This window comes from Myotis brandtii, unplaced genomic scaffold (genome assembly GCF_000412655.1).
Source record: "Myotis brandtii unplaced genomic scaffold, ASM41265v1 scaffold90, whole genome shotgun sequence".
Lineage (NCBI taxonomy): Eukaryota > Metazoa > Chordata > Mammalia > Chiroptera > Vespertilionidae > Myotis > Myotis brandtii.
In genome coordinates, this window is record NW_005371694.1 from 2000116 (window position 1) to 2025880 (window position 25765).

The window sequence follows — 25765 nt, forward strand, 5'->3', positions numbered from 1 at the left end:
GGGGGAAAAAGAGGAACAACTGTAATAATCCTGAATAATAAGATTTAATTTAAAAAATAAAAAATAATAATAAAAAAAGAAAAATGTTCTAGCTCTATCTTGCCTGTTTTTAATTGAGAAGAATCAATTCTAATTATACCTAACCAAAGCCAATGGTTTCAGAAAGCTTCAGTCTCTCTAACTTATATTCCATTAGGAGGCATTCAGCATTGTCCTAATGAAAGCTTTCCAACAGCACACAGTTCATCCTTCCCACTCATGGGAATACGCAGCCAGATCAGCTCAATGGCAAAGATAAAAGATGAGATAGCGAGTTACTTTGCCATGGCAACAACTTTTAAAATTCTAAACAGATCACTTTCTCCTATTTAAATATAAATGCAGTCTCAAGCAGCTGCTATAATGACTGACAAGTTCTCAATCAAAATCTATCACCATGAAGGTTTCCAACTTAGAATGTAATGTGTAACAGTATCCGATACTGAACAGAAACAGAAGCTGAAGATGTATCTTTCCAAACTATGCTTCACTACAGATATCTAAATTGCAGCATTTGAGACTAATCTTTATCAGGTGCTTAATAAAAGTGTATATTGGTTTTATTCTAGAAAATTCGGATTTAAAAAATCTTAAAGATAAATTTGTCTCAGCATTTTAAGTTTGGGTTTGTAAAGCTGGATGTCATGAGAACTACTTAAATCCTCCAAAGGATTTGGTCAAATGTATAGCCTGTAGAAATAGCTGGTAAAAGATTATATTTTTAGGTATTAGCCCTTGTACCCCACTTAAAATTGTTAGGTTCCCAATGGAATATAATTGAGAACAAAATGTCTAAGACTTCTCTATCAATAATGCTTTTAAATACATATATGTACACATATATATATAAAGATTATAGATAGATAGATTTACTTAATGCCATCAGTTACATTTAAATGAGTAACATAATATTTGACAGAAGGTATGAAATACAGAGTGCCTTAAAATGAACCTAAATCTAAGGCAAAAATCCAATCCTGGTTTTTTACTTCAGATTTAAATAGAATACACATTTGTGATTTATCCAGAACAGTTCAAGGTCATCTTGAAATCAAGAAAATTTTATTAAACACCAACCCACCTGTGAGTCAAAAGCTCTGCCCTTGCCTTTAAGCAGTTATCTACAGATTCATAATTTCCATTTAAATATATCTAAAAAGCTATGCTATTGTTTATGCTTAGCCTTTCCACCTTTGACATTTCTAGGGAGAGCACTACCAACTAAGTTTACTTCAATCAGAGAAAAACAAAATTAAACTGCCTTTTATATGCTGTCAATTAGCATTTTGAGTACTACAGCCCCAAATAGCACTTCTTCCTTTGCCTAGCATCAAAATAAGAAAAGCTAGTGTTATAAAATGCTGATACCCTTGCCATAGAATATGACTTTTAAATTATAAAACAAGATTTTAAAAAACACATATAAAAATTATTTCTCAACTTTAGAAGTTCATAACAAGTCACCCCCAAGATATGTGTCTCTTTATTTTGAGCTAAGGGCAACGGAGACCCTGCAGGCTCACTCCCTTTAAAAATTTAAATTAGGGCCTGTGCCCATAATAAGAGTCATCACCAAAAATAACTGTTTTTGACACAGCTACATGGCAGGGCAAACCACTATTTAATGAACATTTGTTCTTCTTAACTTCCTGCAATGATCTTCCTCCCCTTTGTGGCCCCAATGCACCTTACCCCATCCTTAGCTCAGAATGTCATGTATGACTCATTTTCCCTATCTGTCTTTAACTCTTTCATGTATGTGGGGTTCCTATGCATAGAGGTATATAATTAAATCTGGTTATTTTCTCTTGTTAATCTATCTCATATAGATTTAGTTTTTAGACCAGTTAAAAGAACCTAGGAGGGAAGAGGTAAGTTTTTTTCTCCCTCACATACTACCAAAGTCCTTAGGTAAGACTTTGGGAAAGAATAAATTAAATGCAACATGTATGCACACCCACACATACCCACACACGGATATGCCAACAAAATCAATCTTAAAAACTATAGATTGCCCAATAAGAAATTCCAGGAGCTTGTCAGAATCCAGCCAGTTGCAAAGGGAAGGATAAAATTCTGTACTCAAAGAGTCTTAAGAAGTGGATGTCAGTTAATTTTGACCCCCTAGATAAGATCTGGGGAACCCTTTTTCTGCCAAGGGCCATTTGGATATTTGTAACATCATTCATGGGCCATACAAAATTATCAACTTAAAAATTAGCCTGCTAGCCTTAGCCAGTTTGGCTCAGTGGGTAGAACGTCCGCCTGCGGACCAAAGGGTCCCGGGTTTGATTCCGGTCAAGGGCATGTACCTGGGTTGCAGGCTCCTCCCCGGCACGGACTCTGGTCGGGGTGTGTGAAGGAGGCAACCAATCGATGTGTTTCTCTCACATCGATGTTTCTTTCCCTCTCTCTCCCACTCTCTCTGAAATCAATGGAAAAATATCCTCAGGTGAGGATTAAAAAAAATTAGCCTGCTATATTTAGTCAAACATTTAATTAACTCACCCCTAATGCCTTGGCAGGACCAGATCAAATGATTTTTGTAACATCATTCATGGGCCATACAAAATTATCAACTTAAATGTTATATTGCTATGAAAACAGCTCCTAGATTTATTGAATTTCAAGTCCTGCCTGCTGTTGCCTTGGTAGGGCCAAATTATACAGCCCTCTCGTTCCCCACCCCTGCCCTAGATAATCATGTTCCCTACCATAATCAATTTAAAAGGTTCTAAGAAGGCCAAAGACGGGATTCTAAGGAGACCAAAGAAGATCCGAAGGGTTTTGAATGCACTGAAGAAAAAGAGTAACTTAAGAGTCTTAGACCTATACCATGCTAAACTGTGAAAACTAAGGACCTACAATTAAAATTGCTCTGCAAATGCTAGGTGTCAGTCACAAGGCTCCTCTGAACTAAGGGAGTGCTAGATGGACTTTTATGGATTCCAAATAATCATATTTTGTACCATTAAATAGAAAACCATGTTCGAGGAGAAGAAATTCCTTTTTAATTCATTTCATTGAGGTATAGTTTACAAAAAGGGGTCCTAGGATACTATCTGCATAATCTCAAAGTATCTCCCAATAAATTTATTAACTACAAAGGGAAAGATAGTAGATTTCCAGTGGAGAAAGCCAACAGAAACTATCTTAACTAAGTGACAGAGATCAATATCACTAGTAAATAATATATATCAACTCTTCATGAACATCATGATAAAAGACGAGTAATTTTTGTAGTATTCTTGTCAAATACTATGCATAACATTGGTCTAATCATGAGAAAACACTGGACAAATCCAAATCAGCCTCATAAAAGATGAAGGATGTCTGAAGAACTATTACAGACTGCAGGAGAATAAATATGAAATAGCAACTAAATCAAATAGGATCATGATTTTAAAAAGGCCTTAGTGGAGCCCTAGCTGGTTTGACTCAGTGGATAGAGTGTGGGCCTGTGGACTGAAGGGTCCCAGGGTCAATTCCGGTCAAGGGTACATGTCCAGGTTGTGGGCTTGATCCCCAGTGAGGGGCATGCAGGAGGCAACCGACCAATGATTCTCTCTCATCATTGAAATTTCTGAGAAAATAGAGAGGAGACCAAGATGGCGGCATAGGTAAACACAATTTCTATCAAAGGATAACTAAGAAAAGAACCATTTATAAACTTTGTTTATAAATTTATAAAATAGCTCCTCTACTTCATAGAATCATAATTCAAAACTTTGGTAACATCTATGCAAGTACCTGTTTATAATATGTTTTATAATATACTAGTGGCCTGGTGGACAAAATTCGTGCACAGAGGTGGGGGGAGAGGGGAGGGTGTTCCCTCAGCTCAGCCTGCACCCTCTCCAATCGGGGACCTTTTGAGGAATGTCTGACTGCCAGTTTAGGCCCGATCCCACAGGCATCGGACCTAAACTGGCAGTTGGACATCCCTCTCACAATCTGGGACCACTGGCTCCTAACTGCTCACATGCCTGCCTGCCAGATCGCCCCTAACTGCCTTTGCCTGCCTGATCGCCCTTAACTGCCCTGCCCTGCCGGCCTGATCTCGCCCCCCACTGCCCTCCCCCGTCAGCCTGGTTGCCCCCAACTGCCCTCCCCTGCTGGCCGGAGCCTGATCTCGCCCCAAAGGCCCTCCCCTGCCGGCCTGATCGCCCCTAACTGCCTCTGCCTCGGCCCCCACTACCATGGCTTTGTCCAGAAGTAAGTTGGACATCTGGAAGATGACCAGTCGACCTGGTCTAATTAGCATATTACCCTTTTATTAGTACAGATAGATTATATAGGATAGGATTGCTTAAATGGGGGTGGGGGGGCTTTTTCAGCAGGAGGAGATGCTTTTGGCAGACAAAAATACATAATCCCTATATCTGGACTGATAGCCAGCCATATGCACTATACTGCCAAAGCAGTCATTAAAAAATTGAACCGCTTTCTTACACCTTACACCAAACAGCTGTTGCCCTTAAAACCCCTCCTCAGCCCCCACCTTAGGTTCTGCCTTCACAGTTCACCCAGATTAGGTTCTGATTGGTCGGTTTCTATGCCAGTGAGCATCAAAAGCTCTGCCTCTTAGGCAGCCATTGGCTTCTCGCACTTCACCCAGATTTGGTTCTGATAGTTCGGTTTCTATGCCAGTGAGCATCTCCGGGCCTATCTCTGGGCCTGATCAGAGAGGCAGGGCTGATCAGCAGTCCTGGCAGAGGCCCAGAGAGAAACAGAGGCAATGGCTGATCAACAGCTGCCACGGAGGCTGTGGATCAGACCCTACCTCTCTCTCCAGGCTTCTCTCTGGGCCTGATCCACAGCCCCCTCAGCAGTCAGTGCTGGGTTGCCACGCCTGCAGTGGTGGCAGTCAGTGCTGGGTCGCCACAGCAACCCAGCACTGACTCAGGACTGACTTGCGGCGGTGTTCAGTCGAGTCTTCAGTCAGTCGTTACAGACCCTGGGTTTTTATATATTAGGATTAGTATAAAACTATAGACTTTAGAAAAGAAAACCATTAAATCATTCTAAACTTCAAATTGAGAAAAATTATATGAAATTAACTGTGATGGAATAATTTGCAGCTGCAAGCTCCCCTCAACCTTCAAATCTTTGTACACATGTACAATTGTTTATAAAGCTACTTCAACAAGTTAGAATTAGAGAAATGATCTCCATTAGACAAATTAAATATTTGTTTCAGAAAGAAAAGGCACAGAACAAAATTTAATTCTTAAAAGAAATCCTAATTGAGGTTTCAGAAAAACCTAAGTAGATATTTGTAACTGAGTACAAATAAAATTTTAAACCTGAAAGGCAATTTTAAAGATGAACGATTAATGTAACTTTGTTTATGAACAGACATTTAAGAAAGAACCCTTGCCTAGCTGGCATGGCTCAGTGGTTGAGTGTGGACCTATGAACCAGGAGATCACAGTTTGATTTCTGCCAGGGCATATACCCAGGTTGTGGGCTCAATCCCCAGTGTGGGGTGTACAGGAGGCAGTGGATCAATGATTCTCTCATCATTGATGTTTCTATCTCTCTCTCTCTCTCTCTCTCTCTCCCTTCCTCTCTAAATATATATATTCCTTGTAAGATGACAAAAGTAAAATTATTGTAAGGTAAGAGAAATACCCCTTTATAGGATTTTGGAGCATAAAATTTGAAATCAAATTGCCTTCAGGTTCTGGTTGACCTTGTATTAGCTATATAACCTAGGGTAAATTATTTAGCTTCCCTATGTCTCAGTTTCTTCATTTGTAAGCACCTCAAAGGTTTGATGTAAATATTGATGTGATAATTCATGCAAACTGCTTGGAACTGTTTGGGCATAGTCCTAACTATCAGCTAGTGATATTTTTTTAATTGATAAAATAAGCGGAATTTTTTACTTTACAGACACTGTTGTGGCATTTTTTTTTAAGGACCAATTAGTTGTCCCCAAATAAAGCTCAAACCTGGATTAATAGTAACCACCCAACCTAACAAAATAACCTTCTCATGGGAGGTGGTCCTAACTACTTTTAACCATAATTTTTAAAATAAAGTTGATAAACTAATACCACTTCTAAGAACTGAAGAGATTTATTTAAAAATATGCAAATGGCTATTTATCATAGCATTACTTATAATATTGAAAGCTGGAAATACTATAAAATGTCTTAATAGTGGAAGACTGGGTAAAATAGCAATTAATGACTGTCAACACCACTAACAACAAAATCATCATGGTTAACTATTTTCAAATGATTACTAATTTCCTGGCACTATTCTATGCTTTATATATATTAATTCACTTAACCCACAACTCAATAAAGGAGATAATTTAAGTTCTCCATTGAGAGACGAAGTGCTAAAATATCTCACCCTAAATTAAATGGCTAGAGAGGGAAGAAACCAATATTTGAATCCATGTAGTTCCAGGACCAATGCTTTTAACCAGTAGAATATGTAACTAACATTGCAAAAAAGTAGGTTACTATCTTGATTGGATTGGGCTGTATCTTATACCTTCAGTACTTTTGAAGAGCTTTTGTTTTGTTTTTAATCTTAACTTGTAACACTATTCTATATGTTCACTCAAAACAAAACAAAAATATACAAATTTTTCATAGAACTTCGATATGGTCAACAAAGGTTATAATAATCTTTAAGTCAATGGTTATTAATCTTGGATAAATATTAAAAAGTCATCTAGAAAGCTTTTAAAACATACCAATACCAAGGTCCCAACCCCAGAGTTCCAGTTTAACAGCCATCCTTATCCTGGTCCAATTATACCAGAATCTCTGAGAATGAGACTTAGGCATACATATATTTCTTAATTCTTCAGGTAATTCTAGGTAGAAACAGGGTTGAGCATCATGGCTTTAAACAGTGAGAGTTTGAGGGTCAGGGGAGATAATTTACATGAATTTTTCAGCAGTTTCTGTCAGCAACCAAGAATCATATTAGTAAACAGGTTAGGTAAGGGAAACACTGGAAAAATAAGACTTCGGGATCAAGTATTAGAACCAACCAAGGTCATGAGATTAAAAGTAGTAAGGTGGCAAGGTCCATGGAGCAGCTATTTCTAAGGTCAAAGATCAGAGCTCTATCCTTTGGATAAGAGCAAGCTGAGATGCTGGAGTTCCTTTTTGGGGTGCTGGCTGATTATTGATATAAAATTTAAAATGGAATGCCCCTGAACCTGACTTCAGAAAAACTTAAATTCTGAAAGAGGACTTTAGAAAAGGGGTCAGAATCCTTGGACTAGGACTACAATAGGCCGCACCTGAAGAGTAATCAGGTGAATCAGAAAGAAAACAGTCCTTGTACAGACTGCAGCAGCCTGCCTGGCTTTAAGTCATCTACCTGCCTAGGAAATCTCAAGTTCCCAAACTGAAGGTGACTGTAATTGCTAGTACCTCCAGGTGCCTGACCTGGGGAAACAGGAAAACCCTCCCTGGAGGAAAGTAATAACGTCCAAGGCTTCAAGTGATCTCTATAAATAATTTTTTAAACACAAAGCCTAATATACAGTCAAAGAAGACAAGACTACCTAATATGGACCAACAACAGGGATTGAAAAAAAGCACCAAAAACAGCCTACCAGGACTCCAGATACTGGAATTGTCTGTCACTAATTGTAAAACAACTATGCTAGGAGTTTTTTTAAAAAGACTAGAAAAACTTGGCAGAAAACTGGAAAACTCTAAAAAGCAACTAAGCAGATTTGAAAAAGAACTAGAAATTATACAATGAAAAAACAGAATAACTAAAGTGAAGAATTTGATGGGTGAATTAAACAGTAAATTAAATACATCTGAAGAGAGTTATTGACATAAAAGGTCAAAAGAAACTATGTTGAAAGAAGCAGAGAGATAATGAAATTACAAATAAGATACAGAGAAAACAGAGTCTAATTCTATATAATAAAAGGCTAATATGCAAATAGACCGAACGACAGAACGAGCGGTTGCTATGACGCACACTGACCGCCAGGGGGTAGACGCTCAATGAAGGAGCTGCCCCCTGGTGGTCAGTGCACTCCCACAGGGGGAGCGCCGTTCAGCCAGAAGCCGGGCTCATGGCTGGGTGCCTCCAGTGCTAAGGATGTCCTAAGCTCGTGGTTGGCAAACTGCGGCTCGCGAGTCACATGCAGCTCTTTGGCCCCTTGAGTGTGGCTCTTCCTAAGCCTTAGGAGTACCCTAATTAAGTTAATAACAATGTACCTACCTATATAGTTTAAGTTTAAAAAATTTGGCTCTCAAAAGAAATTTCAATCGTACTGTTAATATTTGGCTCTGTTGACTAATGAGTTTGCCGACCACTGTCCTAAGCTGTCAAGCAGACATCCCCCCGAGGGCTTCTGGACTGTGAGAGGGTGAAGGCCAGGCTGAGGGACGCCCCAACCCCAGTGCACAAATTTCATGCACCAGGCCTCTGGTATGAATTTAAAAGGAGTTCAAAGGAATAAAAAGAGAGTACGAGGCAGAGGCAATATTTGAAGAGATAATGACTATATATTGTCCAAAAGTAAGAAAAAAAAAATACAGGCATATTGCACTTTATTGTAGTTCACAGATATTGCATCTTTTACAAATTGAAGGCAAGAACCTCCACCATCAAAAAGACTGACTCACGTTATTGTTGTGGTCTGGAACCAAACCTGCAATATCTCCGAGGTATGCCCGTAAAGAAATCAGGCTGGGGCATATGAATGTAAGAAAAACAAAAAGAAGAGAGAAAAGGAAGGGAAATGAAAGGGAAGGAGGTAGAGAAAGATGTATCAGTTCCAGAAATGAAAAAAATCTTTAAGTTCCATCATCTTAGTTCAAGACAACTACATAAAAAAGATCAAAGAATTAAAAATCCCAAATTATACCAAATTCCCAAAAGCATACAAGATATAAGGATCCGTGGTCCACCTCTCTCCACCCCCAAACACAGTATCTATAATAATAAAAGTGTAATATGCTAATTAGAATGGACAGCGAATGACCTTCAGACATCATTCCAGATGTCCTTCAGACAAAGCCGCAGCGGTGGGGGCCGAGGCAGAGGCAGTTAGGGGCAATCAGGCAGGCAGACAGAGTGGTTAGGGGCGATCAGGCAGGCAGGCGAGCAGTTAGGGGTGATCAGCAGGCAGGAGAGCAGTTTGGGGCATCAGGCAGGCAGGCAGAGGAGTTAGGGGCAATCAGGCAGGCAGGCAGAGGGTTTAGGGGCAATCAAGCAGGCAGGCAGGCGAGCTGTTAGGAGCCAGCAGTCCCAGATTGTGAGAGGGATGTCCAACTGCCGGTTTAGGCCCGATCCCCAGGGGACCGGGCCTAAACCGGCAATTGGACATCCCCTGAGGGTTCCTGGATTGCGAGAGGGTGCAGGCCAGGCTGAGGAACTCCCCCCACCCCCATGCACGAATTTCATGTACCAGGCCTCTAGTTTTTAATAAAAAGCTGAAAACAATAATAATACATCTTTAAAGGAAACATTTTAAAAGCTCATCTGTAAACTTGCTGTTTAGATCTTAAAATGCAAAGAAATGAAGTTACTTATGGTAGATAGATCAGATTCCTAGTCCACTTTATAAAAACATATTTCACCTGAGAATTGTAAGTTACAATGACAAAGTACTAGTTTTTTCCTAAGGGAAAATGTTTTAGAGTTTCAATATCAGGAAATCTTTTTCTCAGTTGCTCAGGTACCAAGAGTCTCTTTTTTCCTTCTCCTTATCTTGCATTAGAAACATCCTATGAACTTCATTAGGAAATGGGGTTGGATATGTAGGTACTGGTAGTACCTAGAAAGTATTTGCCTACTTTTGGAATAAGTTGAAGCTATGTGATTGGAGGACAGAAATTTATAATCATGAAGGGGAGTGGAATGATGATGTCATGGGGCAAATAAAGAACAAAAGGAGAAATGGATGTTTCTACTTAAAGAAAATCATATGTTTGAAACACCTTACTTACACTGAACTGGTACAAATAAAAATTTGATGAAAATATCTTTATTCCACTCCTTCAGCAAAAGATCCAGTTTTCTACACTACTCAGTTGAATAGTAGTAATGATTTCATATTTATGTCTCTATGCAAACAAGAAATAAAATTAGTTTGCATTTAACTTCCAAATATGATTTGATATCTTAACCAGTTAACTGCCACGATATTTTGAATTTATTTAAAAAAGGTCCGCCACTTGGTTAAATTTTAAAATCTAGCAACATGAAATTTATTAAATCAAACTAAAACTTAAACAGTTGATAAAGGAGGAAAATAGAAGAGGTTAGGGGAACCATTTATATTTCAAAAACTTGGAGAAATAGGTATTCCAAAGATGACAAAAACTACAGCCCATTATGTTTTTGTCAAAACTTTAATAACTCTGTTACCAAATACTTATATATGATTTGGATATCATGCAAAGCCTATATCTGAATAAATAAATCCCACAGCAAAAGAAATACAGTAAAATGGTCATATATTAATGAACTAGTTAGTATTATATCCCCAAATCCCTCATAGTTTTTCTTTTATCAAGAGAATCAATTAGATAAATTCTTAGTTAATATGCTCTAACAAGTAAGCCAATATAGTTTACTATAATTTTCCTTTCAAAAGGAAAATAGAGGTCCTGTTCAGGTAACTCCCTGTGCACTAGAGTTCTAATCCTAAATCCCTAAAGAAAGAAATACATTCTATTTTTAATAATCCAAATTAAAGTTTAGCAAGAGAGATTTGTACCATGGGTTAAAATGTAAAATGAAAAGCAGTTATAACAATATTCTTAAAAAATAATTAACAAGAAGTATTATTTAAAATATGATTACAAGTGTTATTTAACAATAAATTTTATTAAGTAGTTCATAATAAAGATATATTTCCCATCAGGTATTTAATGCAAATAATAAATAATTTTAGTATGAGTGTTCCTCCCCCCCTCCCCCATACTCATTAGCATGAGTATCTTCCAGTGAAAAATTCCAGGCAGAAGCCTATGGGCTCAGCCTCTGAAATAGAAAGAAGGAAGTGAAAATTGAGAAATGAATCTAAAAACAAACAGGCAAATGATGGTAAAGAATATACCCAAAACTCTCTTCTGGTATTAGTAGGTATTATATAGACTTATATTTTATCACTTATTCATATTATATCATTGTCTAAACTTTCCTGAAGAGGGTAGAAATACAGTGGGGCCTTGCCTTACGAGTGTCCCGACTAACGAGTTTTTTGAGATACCAGCTGTCTCTCAGCAGATTTTTTGCATTGAGTTGACAGAGTAATTTGAGTTAACGAGCTCCTTAACAAGCTCCTTAACAAGCTCGGTCTCAGAACGAATTAAACTCGTAAGTCAAGGCCCCACTGTAGTCCTATATTCTTCACTTTAATGTTATTTTTGATATCTAAAAATATGAGGACTATATCTAAGTAGTTCAAGCTCTATAGGATTCCAAGGTCATGTGTCCTGATGGTTAGATTTTAATCACTGGCTAGAGATTTTAGTCACCTAAGGAGTTAAAAAAAACAAAAACAAGAAAACCTTACCAACAACCATACCCCCAAACCAATTATATCAGAATCCTCAAGTGGAGCCCAGTCACTGGTAGTTTTTTTTTAAATCTTCCTAAGTCACTCAAATGTGCAGTGAGGCTTGAAAACCACTGGTCTATCCAAGATGTTACTAGAATTCTAAGGATTAAAAACTAAAATATGATTAATGACCCTCTAATGTCACCGCCAGAAGAGGGCAGCAAGGAGTCATTGTGGAAGGTCACAAATGGAAAAGTAATGTGCTAAGTAAGAAACTGTCCTCAGGGAAAGACCCATGGAGATTTGTGTGTTCTGGGAGAAATGCCATGCCTCAAGTGGGAATTAGTGAATGGTAAGAAACCAAGCAGAGAGATATGCTAGCAAACAGACTGAGTTGAAGGAAAAGAGAGAGCCGGGAAATGTCAAAGAAGTGCCTGCTAAAAAAAAAAGACCACTCAATGGATGAAGAGCCTAAGATTAGAGTCACAAGCAAGCAGAACGTAATTCTCCAAAATAAGAAGGCAGGATTTAGAACAGTTTCCTGAAGCCTTCCTCCATGTTCCACAACAACAATCCTGGCTGAACTAATGAGATAATGTGACTCTTAAGATGTGGTTTTGGAATTCACAAAAATATAACTTTAGCATAAAACTGCCTAAAAAAAATCTTGAACAGCATAATGTAAAGGACCAATATGAGATGTCACAGTGATCCACAATGAATACTAAAACTGAAACTACAGAACTTACTACCATTAGCAATGGATTTATGACTTCTTTTCGTCTTCTACAGAATGCTTGAAAAAAATAAAAAACTAGATGTTCCAATTCAGGCACTTATCTAAAACTATTTATAAACTCTATGTATCTTGGCAAAAATAGAAAAAAAAACATCTCTTATTTTACAGACTAATCCCTCTTTTTGAAGGCCATTAGTAAACTCAAAACTTTCCATAGTCTCTGTGTATTAATATTATCATTAACTATCCATCTTGTTTGTGCTCATTTTCCAGTCATCCTGATTTCCTTAGCTATTTCCTTTGTCTTATTGCATCACTGAAAAATGTATAAAATCCTTTTGAAATGACACTTAGATTAAAGAAATCAATTAAAATATGACCCATAGTCATACACCTTTTGCTATCAGATGACAGTAAGCACTATAAGTAATACTACAAATACATGATGTTCAAAAGGGATCTAGTGTGAGTATACCAGTACAAATCCATCATGACTACTAAAAAAAACAGCTCTAAGCATATAACAGTTTCTGTCATTCTTTCTATATTAAGACAATATATCTATTAAAACTAATATGTCTGCTATTAACCACATAATAAAAACAATAAATGGAATTCAACAAGTATACCTTTACTGGCACTGAACCAACTGTCACTTGTTCATTTTTTGTTCTTTTTTTTAAAATTACAAAGAATTATTTTGTTAGAGTATTTTGAAAATATTTTAGCTTTAATATTCAATTAACCCAATGTTTCTGACTTTTTGACAAAAAATACAGAAAGATACCCAAAATTTCTCAGGACTTTTTGTTTTAAGCTAAAATTTTAGCTTCTACCCTTTAGTTTATTCAAAAATAAAACACAGTAAAACCACCTCTCTCTATATCACTACCTTTTACTAGGCTGTGGAGTAGAGGGGAATCACCACCTTGTTAGAGAAGAAATCAATCAGAGAGTTTTACTTGTAATTCACTTGTAATCACAAGTGCCAGCATCCAGGTGAGCTTAATATTCTACCCAATCATATCTTAACTCTATGTTGAAGCCCTTTAAAATGTGCACTGCTAATTGACTGCTTTTGTAATACCATAATAAAATTCTGCATGCTGAATTATGATTAAATTTCTTAGGAGTAAAAACCATACTTAATTCATTTTTGTATCTCCCAAAATTTAGCACAATGCCATTGCTGATAATATATATGGTCCCAAAGAGATCTTTTTCCTTCTCTTTTCATTGTGATATATACCTTACATACATTATAGTTAATACAGTACATAAAAATGTACAGAATGTTTATAGCAGAATTATTCATAATTCCCAAAAGGTGGAAACCCAGATATTCCTCAATGGAAAATGGATAAACAAATTGTAGTATGTACACATAATGGAACATGATTCAGTTATATAAAGGAACAAAGCGCTAATATATGCCACAACTTAAATGAATCTCAGAAACATTATGCTAAGTGAAAGAAGTCAGACAGAAAAGGTCACATACTATATGATTCCTTTTATCATATATCCAGAATGGGTAATTTCATAGAGACAAAAATCAGGTTCAAGGTTACAAGAGGACTGTGGGAAAGGGGAGAATGAAGAGTGATCACCTAATGAATATGGGGTGATAAAAATTAAAACTAGAGAGAACTGTTAGTTGCACAATATTATAAATACATAAATACCACTAAATTGTATGATTAATTATATACTATGTAAATTTTACTTCCATAAAAAATATATATTTCAAGAAAAACTATATGCACAATTTAAAGTTATAAACACCTACACAACCCATCACCAAAATGGGAAATAGAACTCTTCCAGTAACCCAGAAACCTCCCAAGTGTTCTTCCTGGATTGTCCCTTTTCCACATAGAAATTATCCTGATTTTTAGTAGTCATTTCCTAGCTTTTCTTCATATTTTTACCATCTACCTACCCAACCTTAAATAGCACAGTACAATTTCATCATACTGTATGAATTCTTTAGTCTTATTTTCTTACACTCAACATTTGTAAGATTTGTCTACCTTGTTGGGTGTTACCTATAGTTCGTTTTATTGCTTATACTAGAGGCCTGATGCACGAAAATTCATGCAAGAGTAGGTAGGCCTTCCTTCCTCTGGCTGCCAGCACTGGCTTTCCTCTGGCACCTGGACTTGGGCTTCCCTCCTCCAGCCGCCGGCAGGCACCTGGGACCTGGTCTGGCTTCCCTCTGGCCCCAGCTTCGTCAAGAAAGATGTCCGGTCTAATTAGCACATTACCCTTTTTATTATTACAGATAGTTGAGAGAGTGTTTTTAATTAAAAGATTTTATGCATTTGAGGTCCCTTCATGTCTTTTCATGGTTTGAGAGCTTACTTCTCTTTATTGGTGAGTAATGCTCCATTGTATAGACCAGCGATGGCGAACCTTTTGAGTTCGGCGTGTCAGCATTTTGAAAAACCCTAACTTAACTCTGGTGCCGTGTCACATATAGAAATTTTTTGATACTTGCAACCATAGTAAAACAAAGATGTATATTTTTGATATTTATTTTATATATTTAAATGCCATTTAACAAAGAAAAATCAACCAAAAAAATGAATTAGCGTGTCACCTCTGACACGCGTGTCATAGGTTCGCCATCACTGGTATAGACTGTACCAGTGTGTTTTATCCATTCACCTATTAAAGAACATCTTGTTTGCTCCAAACTTTTGGCAATGATGTGTTACAAACATTCATGTGCAGAGTTTTATTATGGACATTAAGTTTTCAACTCTTTTGGGTAAATACCAAAGAGTGAGATTGCTAGATATAAGAGTAAATTTAATTTTGTAAGAAACTAACAAAGTGTCCTTTAAAATGGCTCTACCATTTATAGCATTCCCACCAGGAATGAATGAAAGTTCCTCAGCATTTGGTGTTGTCAGTGTTTTGGATTTTTACCATCCTAACAGGTGTATGGTGATATTCCATTGTTTTTTCAATTCTCTAATGCCATATATGTTGAGCATCTTTTCATGTTTATTTGCCATCTTTATGTCTTCTTCAATGAGGTGTCCATTCAGATAGTTTGCTCATTTTTAAAATTAGATTATTTGTCTTCTTATTGTTGAGTTTTAAGGGTTCTTAGTATATTTTGGATACCAGTTCTTTATCATGTTTTTTCAAAAAATTTCTCCCAGTCTGTGTCTTGTATTTTTAATCTCTTAACAGTGTCTTTTACAAAGCATTAGGTTTTCATTTTAATGAAGTCCAACTTATCAATTTTTTTCTATCATAGATTGTTTTTGGCATTGTGTCTAAAAATTCAGTGTCAAACCTATGATTATCTAGATTTTCTCCCATGTTAACTTATAGTTTTGTGTTTAACATTACCACTTTGAGATAATTTTGTGAGAGATGTAAGATCTCTGTGTAGATTCTTTTTTTTTTTTTTGGCATGAGAATATCCTGTTGTTCCAGCACCATATGTTGAAAAGACTATGCTTTTCCATTGAACTGCCTTGGCTCCTTTGTCAAGATCAGTTGACTATATTTATATGGGTATATTTCTGGGATATTTTGTTTCACTGATCTACGTTTTGTTTTTTTCATCAATATCACACTGTCTTAATTACTGTCTTTTCAGAGTAAGTCTTGGAGTCCAGTAGTATCAATTCTCTGACTTTGTTCTTCTTTGATACTATGTTGACTATTTCTGGTCTTTTACCTCTCCACATAAACTTATAATCAGTTCGTCAATATCCACAAAATAACTTCCTGGGATTTATACTGAGATTACATTGAATCGATAAATCAAGTTGGAAAGAAATGACACCTAAACCATATTGAGTCTTCCCATCCTCGAACACTGAATATCTTTCTGTTTACTTAGATCTCCTTTGATTTTTTTTATCACAATTTTGTCATTTTCCTCATATACATACATCTTTTACACAAGTTGGTAGATTTATATTAAGGATTTTAAATTTTTTTGGTGCTAATATAAGTAGTGTTCACATTTCGATTTCAAATCCCAACTACTAGATTTATATCTATTTTAATTTTATGCAAATGTAAATGGAATTATGCTTTTAATATAAAATTTCAGTTGTTCATTACCACTTTATAAGAAAACAATGGACTTTTGTACATCTTTGATACAAAGTTAATGTACAAAAGTCCATTGTTTTCTTATAAAGTGGTAATGAACAACTGAAATTTTATATTAAAAGCATAATTTCTTTAATCTCAATATAAATCCCAGTCCAATCACTTAATAGTTCCAGAAGACTTTTTATTGATTCTTTGGGATTTTTCTACATAAGTCATCATGTCATTTATAAGCAAAGGTTTATTTTTTCCTTTCCAATTTGTGTATCTTTTATTTCCTTTTCTTGTTCTATTTCGTTAGCCCAGACTTCCAGGATGATGTAGAATAGGAGTAATCAGAAGGGAAATCATTGTCTTTTTTCCTGATCTTAATAGGAAAGCATCTATTTTCTCGCCAATAAGTATAATTTTAGCTCTAGGTTTTTTTGTAGATGTACTTTAACAAGTTGAAGAAGTTTCCCTTATTCCTATTTTCCTGAGGGTTTTTTAAAAATATATTTTATTGATTTTTTACAGAGAGGAAGGGAGAGGGATAGAGAGTTAGAAACATCGATGAGAGAGAAACATCTATCAGCTGCCTCCTGCACACCCCCTACTGGGGATGTGCCCACAACCAAGGTACATGCCCTTGACAGGAATCGAACCTGGGACCCTTGAGTCCGCAGGCTGACGCTCTATCCACTGAGCCAAACTGTTAGGGCTTTCCCGAGTTTTTATCGTTTATGGGGGTTAGATTTTGTCCAATGCTGTTTCTGCACCTATTAATATGATCACATAATTTTTTCTTAATTGGCCTGTTAATAGTAAATGATTATACTGTTTTTATAAATGCTGAGCTAGCATTGCACACCTGGAATAAATCACACTTGGTCATAATATATAATTCTTTTCATACATTTTTAAATACAATTTGCAAATATTGAGGATTTTTGCATGTATATTCATAAGAAATACTAATCTGTAGTTTTCCTTTCTTATATTGTCTTTGGTTTGTTTAGGGTAATGTTGGCCTCATAGAATAAGTAAGGAAGTATTCCCCCTGCTTCTCTTTTCTAGAAGAGATTGTAGATAATAGGTATATTTTTCCTTAAATGTTTAATTAAATCAAGAGCATTTTTAAAAAAATAAAACATTTAGCTTTTCAGGCAGAAATGAGGAGGCAATAGTCGTTGAATATTTTTAAGCTCCTAATATCCTCAAGGCATTGGTTCTAATACTTTAAAAATATTATCTTTATAATCTTTTCAACAAACTTATGAGCTATTAATTCCCTTATTAGTCCCTTAATACAATTTTTTTAAAGAGACCTCAAAGTAAGTACCTTGCCCATGGTAACACAGCTAATATATATAGATTTGGTATTTTAACCCAAGTATATTTAACTCAACATTTCTTCTATTTCCTCTAGATTTTATTATTATTCACACACACACACACACACACACACACACACACACACACACAAAAGGGAGTTAGAAAGCAAAAAGACAAGTAAAGAGAATGAAAGAGCAAAAACCTTGAAACTTCAGCTTTAGGAGCATAATGTGAGGTAACATGACACAATACTGTTTATTCCATACATTTTGAGAAGCATAACATAGTGGTTAAAAGTAAGATTGCCCAGGTTTAAATCTTAATTCCATCACTTCCTAGAAGTGTGACTCTGGGCCATTTTTCCTATGGGAGCTATGTTTCCTCCTCTGTAAAACAGCATGATTACTTACCCTTCAAATGTTTTTATAAGGATTAAATTATCAAATTAAATAGCCTACTGTAGGTAAAGAACTTAAGTAAATCGCATATATTTTTAAATAATTTGTCACTGCTTTTTAAGATGACAAAATTCATTTTAAAAACTTAGCCCATAATGTTCTGAAATTTGCTAATTACCTGAAATTCATTCTTTGCATACTGACAATTTGAGTCCACAACTCTCATGCTAATGTAGGTTAATATCTGAATCCAAGGATAAGGAGCAAAATGTGACAAATCTTTACACATTACCATCTGTAATTTCAAATGACAAAACTGTAAATTATTTCAATGTTAAATACAATGTATTTTTACCATCCAAAGATTCAGTAATGAGAAGTTCTATTTTACAGTTTCTGAATACACCCCCAAATTTCTTAACTTCAACTAGCATGGATCTGTATATGATTAACAGGAAAATATTAATCAAAGTCTAAAGAGAGAAAATCATGTAGCAGTATGAATCTTTCTAAATGCACGATAATTTACAATGGAGATGTATCAAGCACCACAGAGTAATGAGACATTTTTCCTGGTAGGAAAATCTTAGTGTCACCCTTTAAAGAAGCCAGTCCTTTCTATCAAACTATAGGTTTTCCTTTTTAAAATCACAACTCAAGAGCTGAGCAAAAAGTCAGATCGCAGAAACTGACTGAAAGTAAAGGCATCACAGGCAGATAATCTGAAAGGGGAAAAGTTCTTTTTACCATCCATCAGGTCCTTTGGAGCAGGTTCACATTGCTCAGAACCAATTTTAATGGGAACATAACTGATATTTTTCTACAGTCACATGGCCAGTTGAGAATATTTGTTTAAAATTATCTTCCAGTTAAAAGTATGTAGGCCATGCTATGTTTTAAAGAACTTTGAGGACTTAACTGATTCCTTTTCAGCACTGAATCTAAAATAGATGTTCCGTCAGAAAACTCTGGCTTTACCTGCAGGTTCTCTACCGGACTACTTTCCTCTGAATGTGGAACACCTTGGATACAAAAGGAAATTTTTTTTTAAATCCTGAATTTTCAGAATAGGAAATTATCGCTTGCATATTTATTCCTTAAGGCAATAGGTCCACTCCTAGTTGATTACCCCAAATAACTGCTACTCGAGCCTTCTCTGCCCAAATTTTATCAAGAAAGAGATTTAACAAAATTATATATGTGCACATGTAATATATACATATATCCTATATAATATCCTATATAATAAAAGCCCAGCGATCGACTGGCGGAACGACCAGTCACTATGATGCGCACTGACCACCAGGGGGCAGACGCTCAACGCAGGTCCACTCCCACAGTGGGAGCAGCCACTTAGAGTGCAGGTCCACAGCCGCTCGGCTGACCAGGATGAGTGGCACTCCCACAGCAGACCGATCCCAACAGGCCATGCCCCCACCAGTACACGAATCCCATGCACCAGGCCTCTAGTAATATATATAAATATGTATACAACAAACATATTTACACATATATAACTTATAAATGTATGTTATATATGTAATTTATATGTATGTGTATATAGATAGATGATAGATAGATAGATAGATAGATAGAACTTTTATTTGAAGGATATACCAGTCAACCATTTCTTGATATACTCTAGGTATATTTTCGGATAAAGACTATTTATTTAGCTCCCCATCCTTAACTCCATCAGCTTTCCCTGAGGATACTGTAAGAAAACAGCTTTGTGAAACCCACTACATTATTCAATACCAAGTTCCAAGCTCAAATTAATTAAGCTGTACACCTAGTACTTACACATTTTACTGTAGGTAAATTATAACTCAAAAAAAAAAAATTTTCAGCTCAACATTGGTAAATGATTAAGGACTTTAAGACAGCATATATATTCTCACTGTCCCAATAGTCTTCACGCTCTATTCTAATTTATATGTTTTACCCTGATCCTAAAACTTTCTCCTCTTTCATCTATTTTATTTTCCACTGAGATGAAAATCTAAAAATGCCCCTGTAACATTCAGGAGAAGAAAGAAGAACAAAACAGGCTGGAACTTTGATATAGCCAAACCTAACTAGTGAATTATCATCAGTTTACTAGAGAGAAAAATAAAATTCAAGCTGGTTGCTTACATTGTATAGGATATTTAAAATTAGTTGAATAATGTATAATTAAATAATTTGATAAGCCTATAAGCAATATATTGATATTGTGTATGGTGACATTATTATCAAATATGTGTTTTTTTATCTTAAAATCCCAATTCAGGAATCTTAAAATCTTATTTGCTAGATACAGCTTACTCTAAGTGGTCACTAAAATGTTAAAAAGGCAGAAACAGTATGAACAAACTACATGCCAACAAACTGGACAACCGAGGAGAAATGGACAAATTCCTAGAAATATACAACCTTCCAAAACTTAGGAAAAATCAGAAAACCTGAATAGACTGGTAGCAACTAATAAAATTGAAGCAGTAATCAAAAAACACCCAGCAAACAAAGGTCCTGGACTGGACGACTTGAGTTTTGCCAAACATTCAAAGAAGAACTAACACCTACCTATTCTCCTCAAACTATTCCAGAAAATTCAAGAGGAAGGAAGATTTCCATGCTCTTTTTTTATGATATTCCAAAACCAGATACAGACACTACAAAGAAAGAAAATCCCTGATGAACATAGATACTATTATTCTCAACAAAATATTAAAAAGACCATAAACCATGAGCAAGTGGGATTTACTACAGGGATACAAGGCTGGTAAAATATTCACAAATGAATAAATGTGATATACACCACATAAACAAAATGAAGGATAAAATTCGCATGATCATATCAATAGATGCAGAAAAAGCATTCAACAAAATCCAGCACCCATTTTTGATAAAAAGTCTCAGCAAAGTGGGAATATAAGGATTAACATAATAAAGGCGATATATGACAAACCTACAGCCAACATCATATTCAATGGGCAAAAACATAAAGCATTTCCTAAGAGGAACAAGAAAGGTTGTCAGCTTTTACTACTCTTACCCAACATGGTATTGGATGTCCAAGTCACAGCAATCAGACAAGAAGAAGAGATAAAAGGCATTTAAATTGGAAAGGAGGGAGTAAAACTCTCATTATTCACATATGACGTGATACTGTACATAGGGAACTCTAAAGGCACCACCAAAAAATTACTAGATTTAATAAATGAAATCAGTATACAAAATTAACATCAAGAAATCAATGGCATTTTTATACACCAATAATGAAATCTCAAAAAGAGAAACTAAATAAACCAAAATTCTATTCACCATTGCAACAACAACAAAATAAGATACCTGGGAATAAACTTAACCAAGGAAATAAAAGACCTATACTTTAAAAACTACAGGACACTGAAAAGGACATAGAGGAAAATACAAACAAGTGGAAGCATATACTATGTTCATGTACTAGAAGAATTAACATCATTAAAATGTCCACAGATATAGAACAAATACTCCAAAAATTTATGTGCAACCAACACTGACCCTGCATAGCCACGCCATCTTGAAAAAAAAGAAACAAGTTGGAGGGATCACAATACTGGGTATCAAACTATACTATAAAGCCATTATAATCAAAACAGCCTGGTACTGGCACAAGAACGGGCATATAGATCAATGGAACAGAACAGAGACCCCAGAAATCAACCTATGTCATTATGGTCAATTAATATCTGACAAAGAAGGCAAGAGCATACAATGAATAAAGACAGTCTCTTCAATAAATGGTGTTGGGAAAATTAGATAGGTACATGCAAAAAAATGAAACTAGACCACCAACTGACACCATACACAAGAATAAACTCAAAATGGATAAAAGATTTAAATGTAAGTCATAAAACCATAAAAATCCTAGAAAAAAAAAACAGGCTATAAAATCTCAGACACCTCACATAGCAGAATTTCCACCCATATATCTCCTAGGGCAGTGATGGCGAACCTATGACACGCGTGTCAGAGGTGACATGCGAACTCATTTTTTTGGTTGATTTTTCTTTGCTAAATGGCATTTAAATATATAAAATAAATATCAAAAATATACATCTTTGTTTTACTATGGTTGCAAATATCAAAAAATTGCTATATGTTGACACGGCACAAAGTTAAGTTAGGGTTTTACAAAATGCTGACACGTTGAGCTCAAAAGGTTCGCCATCACTGTCCTAGGGCAAGAGAAACAAAGAGAAAAAAATAAGCAAATGGAACTACATCAAACTGAAAATCTTCTCAACAGCAAAAGAAACCATCTTCAAAATGAAAAGGGAACCCACTGTATGGGAGAACATACTCGCCAATGATACATCTGATAAGGGGTTAATTTCCAAAATATTTAAAGAACTCATACAACTCAACACCAAGAACACAAACAATTAAAAATGGAACTGCCGTTTGACCCAGTGATTCTACTCCTGGGAATATATCCTAAGAATCCAGAATCAGAAAGAATATATGCATCCCTATGTTCATAGCAACATTATTTACAATACCGAGGATGTGAAAACAACCCAAGTGCCCATCGGTAGATGAGTGGATTAAAAAACTGTGGTACATTTCCACAATGGAATACTATGTAGCTGTGAAAAAGAAGGCTCTCATCCAGCCAGCATGGCTCAATGGTTGAGCATTGATCTACGAACCAGGAGGTCACAGTTCAATTCCCAGTCAGGGAACATGACTGGGTTGCAGGCTCAATCCCCAGTGTGGGGTGTGCAGGAGGCAGCCAATTGATGATTCTCTCTCATCACTGATGTTTCTATCTCTCTCTTCCTCTCTGAAATCAATAAAAATATGTTTTTTTTAAAAGGCTCTCACCCTGACCAATGTTGCTTAGTGGTTAGTGTCAACCCATGTACCAAAGGGTCTCGGGTTTACTTCCCGGTCAAGGGCACGTACCTAGATTGCAGGTTCAATCCCTGCCCCAGTTGGGGTGCCTACAGGAGGCAACCAATCGATGTGTCTCTCTCCCATCAATGTGTGTGTGTGTGTGTGTCTCCTTTTCTTCCACTCTCTCTAATAAATTCAATGGAAAAAATATCCTTAGGTGAGGATTAACAAAAAGAAGGATCTCTTATCCTTTGCAACAGCATGGATGAACCTAGAGATTATTATGCTAAGAGAAATAAGCCAGTCTGAGAAAGACAAATAAAACATCACATGATCCCACTTATATGTGGAATCTAATGAACAAAATAAAGTGAAGAACAAAATAGGTCCAGAGGCATGGATGCATAGAACAGACTGATGGATCTCAGAGGGGAGGGGACGATGGGAAGAGATTAATCAAAGTTTAGATGCATATATGCATAGCCCATGGACATAGACAATAGAGTGGTGAGGGCCTGGGGTGGGGCAGGAGCTGGGTGGATGGGGGCAAAAGGGGAGAAAATGAGGGACATCTGTAATGCTGTCAACAATAAAAAAAAAAAATGTTTAAAGGCAGACAAAGGCAACTACCTGCTGAGATACTCAGAGCATCTGTCAGTGACAAGTGCTATTAAGAGAACTGATATATGCAAATACTTTTAATATGCATTCCAATTTGCCATAAAAGGAAAGAATAAATCTGAATAATCTACTGTGAATACATTCTGGATGAAACAAATATTAAAACATATAAACTACTAAAATGCTTTTATTATGTTGTTTCCTTTGCCTGAAATGCCTGTCCTCCTACTAATTGGTTCAGCCACTTACAAACAACTCCTTATCCAACCAAGGTTCAACTCAACATCTTCTTTTGAAAGGGCTATAGAAACTTGACAAATCCATTCCACTGCAGTCATAAAGAAGAAAAGATGAAGGGGCATTTCCTGGAATTGTCTACTAGGATGATGGAATAAGGAGCCACATCTTTTACTCCAACTTTTTATTTTTGGAAATTTTCAAACTTCAAAAAAAGTTGAAAGACACTACAATAAACCCCTTACGTCCTGCATCTAGCTCATTCCATTTCAATGGGGCAAAACTGGTTCTTGGAGGGGAGTGAAAAAAATCTTAGACATTACAAAAAAAAGGGGGGGGGGCGTTTGGGGAGACCTAGACTGACCTACTGTTATCAGTTTGCCACATTTGCTTTCTCTCTTCACACACACACACACACACACACACACACACACACACACACACAGAGGGTTTGGGGTTTTTTGGATTGAACCATCTGAAAGTTACTTGCAGCATCCTGACATTTGACTCCTTAAATATATCAGCATGTGCCCACCAAAGAGCCTGGGTATTTTCCTCTATAGTCACAATACAATGATCACACTCAGAAAATCTATTGTTGTTATTGTTGCTGTTGTTATTTATACCATCCATTCTCAATTTCTCCAATCATTCCAGCAATGTCATTTATATGTTTCACCTCCAATCCAAGACCCAACGAAGAATCCAGCACAGAACAGTTAATTGCCATGTCACTTTAGTCTCTTTTAATTTTCTTGATTTTTTTCTTTATTTAATTAGTCTTCCATGATACCTGTATTTTTGAAGTTTCCAAGCCAACTGTTTTGTAGATTTCCTATCTGACTTTGGTTGTGTCTAGATTAAATTATGTATTTTTAAAAACTGGCAGAAGTACAACATAAGTGAAGTTGTAGTATTCTTTGTGATACATCACATCAAGAAAAATAATATTAGCTCATCCTATAAAGTTAAGTTTGATCATTTGGATAAACTAGCAAAATTTCTCCATATCTTGTTTTAAATCTTTCACTCAATGGTTTCAGCATCTATCTCAATCAAATATTTCTGTGCTGCTTACCCTATTTATAGATTTTTCTATTGCTATAATTCTTTCTATAATTATTATTCGGTTTAAAAGAAAAGTAATGGCCACTTCCCAACTTTGGATATAAAGACCCTGTATTCTGAGGGCCATGGGAAGGTTAAGTAGAGCAATTCGTGGGTCTCCTGAAGAACATCTCTGCATCTTACTACCTTTTAATTTAAAATTTCATGACTAAAGGTTTCTACTAATTGGGGGATAAATACTGAAAACCACTACCTTAGAGCAACATTGTCTGATATAACACTGCAACAATTAAAATGTTCTACCCCATCACTAGTTGCTACTTGCCACCTGCAGCTATTAAGCACTTGAAATGTGACTAGTAGAACTAAGGATCAGAAATTTTCAATTAATTTAAATAAGCACATGGTGCCAGATGTACTGTATGGGGCAGTGTAGACTTAGAGAGCAGTGGTCGGCAAACCGCGGCTCTTTGGCCCCTTGTGGCTCTTCCACAAAATACCACGTGTGGGCGCGGACATACAGTGCGATTAAAACTTCGTGGCCCATGTGCAGAAGTCGGTTTCCGGCCTGGGTGAGTCTATTTTGAAGTGGCGTTAGAAGAAGTGGGGGCTGTAGGTCAGTCGGGCGACGGGGCAGGCGGGCCGCAGGATACGCAGCGCAGGGGAGGCGCGCGCGATTCATGCACAAGTTGAGTGAGCCAGTCAGTCAGCCATCTCATTGTGCAGTGGTTAGTGCTAGTCGCATCCGCAAATCGCGCGCGGGTGACAAAAGTACCTACTCGAAGCATAAAGTTACCTGTATTTTTCCAACCAGCTGCAAATCCTACAGGTATTTTTGTCATCAATTTAAGAATTGTAATTATTTTGTGTTGGTGGCTTTATTGTTATAAAATG

At 36.3% G+C, this 25765-nt stretch overlaps 1 protein-coding gene across 3 annotated transcripts in view; it reads right to left on the bottom strand.

The window, feature by feature from the left end:
• Nucleotides 1-25765, bottom strand: part of HS2ST1 (heparan sulfate 2-O-sulfotransferase 1) — a 149727-nt gene that overhangs the window by 92526 nt on the left and 31436 nt on the right. The window contains exon 1 of one of the 3 annotated variants that reach the window (XM_014532617.1): nt 18261-18282. The exons of the other annotated variants lie outside the window; for them this stretch is intronic. The gene's annotated coding sequence lies outside the window, so the exon portion shown is untranslated. Of the gene's footprint in view, nt 1-18260; nt 18283-25765 lie in introns of those variants that run through there. 3 annotated transcript variants of the gene reach the window in all.